The sequence below is a fragment of the Daktulosphaira vitifoliae genome, unplaced genomic scaffold, assembly GCF_025091365.1.
Source record: "Daktulosphaira vitifoliae isolate Bord-2020 unplaced genomic scaffold, ASM2509136v1 Scaffold_1318, whole genome shotgun sequence".
NCBI classification, from domain to species: Eukaryota; Metazoa; Arthropoda; class Insecta; order Hemiptera; family Phylloxeridae; genus Daktulosphaira; species Daktulosphaira vitifoliae.
This window is the reverse complement of record NW_026100878.1, coordinates 1-1,774: the sequence shown is the minus strand read 5'-3', so window position 1 is coordinate 1,774 and position 1,774 is coordinate 1. Positions and strand designations below refer to the sequence as shown.

General features: G+C 20.2%; 1 long non-coding RNA gene across 1 annotated transcript; it reads left to right on the top strand.

The window, feature by feature from the left end:
• The first annotated feature begins 401 nt into the window (after positions 1-401).
• On the top strand, positions 402-1,525 carry LOC126909797 (uncharacterized). The gene is made up of 3 exons (XR_007705112.1): positions 402-589; positions 1,156-1,197; positions 1,272-1,525. It is a non-coding gene; the product is annotated as an uncharacterized LOC126909797 (long non-coding RNA).
• Positions 1,526-1,774: the final 249 nt, after the last annotated feature.

Below are 1,774 nucleotides of genomic sequence, written 5' to 3'. Positions count from 1 at the left end.
TACTATTATATTATTGTGATGACCTCGGGACCAACTGTTAACCGTATACTTATTACATTTTATTAATAACCTATTTAAATTTTACAATATTAGTTATCTATATTTTTGATATACTCATCGTGACATACTAAATTTTGTACAAAATCTTATACTGTTTGGCGTAGAAAAACAATATAATGATATATTATACACTTGGTTAAATTTTAATTTATTATCTGTATTTATTTTAATAAAATGAATATTTTTATACTATATTTTATTTTATTCGAGAATGAGTAAGTAATATTTTCCTGCGATAATGTATGAAAAATATTTATTAATGTAAAGTATATGTAAACAAGACAATTGATTAATTTTATTTATCGAATTTTAGATTTTATTAAAATAGTCTGAATTGTTCTATAAAAACTAAATTAATTCAATAATAAAAATTATTTTTCACGCTTAACTAACTCATATATAATCATTATTAAAAATGGTTTTATATTTTTGTTTTGGAATATTAGTTTTTCTTGTGTGTTTTATTCCCATACCTACGTTTTCAGCTGGGTCGTCAAACACTGAAATAAATAAGCCAGAAAAAATAACTGTAATTATTATTGTTTTATTCATTAATTATTATTATTCAGTATCTCGAGGTATCTTCTTTTATACACATAATAATCATTGAAAAATATCTAATAAATATTTAATATAATTTAAAAATATAAATGTTTGTAAAATATCATTAATATTTATAAATTACTATTTTCCGTAATTTATTGAGTTCGTGGAATGAAAATTTCGTTTTGGGAAACCTTCCAAATCTATAGTTATAGTCGTTAACAATTAAATGTAAAAATAAAATCAATGAGCTTGTGTTGAATATTGCATAGAAGATATTTGTTCTTCAATATAATTTTTAAATAAAATTTATTAATTTTACATATTCAATATGAATATAATAAGTATATAAAAATTGTATGTTAAATTTGTTCTATACTAATACTACTTATTTATATAAAGTTCATAAATCATTAGTAAAAAATAGATTAGTAAAACCTTAAATCTTAGTATACAAGTTAGTGTAGTAATGTAAGATATGATATAATTTAGTTCTCAATATCTAATAACTTTTAAAGTATTCAAATTAACAGCTTAGTTTTTTTTTTTTAGCACGAAGAATTTATAAAGTTTGTTTTTGATCCAGAACTTGAGGTGATATAGAGTTCATAGATATTAAGAAAAAAAATGTTTTAATTTTATTTCATATATTTATAATGAATTTATAGACAATCCAAGTGCACAATGCGAAGAAGTTTCTAAGACTTGTTAAGGGTGTTAACTTTATTTTATTAAAAGAGAACGTACATATTTAAATAGCTTATAAAATAGAATATTATAAAATTAAAAGAATAACTGTCTGATAATAAAATCAAACGAGTAGCGGAATTGATGCGCACATAATTACAAATTATTACTGTAAGCTGCAATTTATTCGAACAGTTCCCAAATATAAATTTATTTTAGAAATATCATCTAATAATTTTCTATAAAATATAAAATTTTATAGTTCAATTATTTCTTTCAAAATATACATTTATGAAAAATTTTATATTGTTTTTAATGACTATTTTTTAGCTTCGATGTAGCTATATCTCCATTAAAATTACAATATTATATTATTGAATACCACTTTCATACTAAATTTAACTACTGTAATTATTATGTATTCATATATTATAATTATAAATCGGGGTAAAATTAAGGGAATAAGTGTTATTGTTGTTTTTAA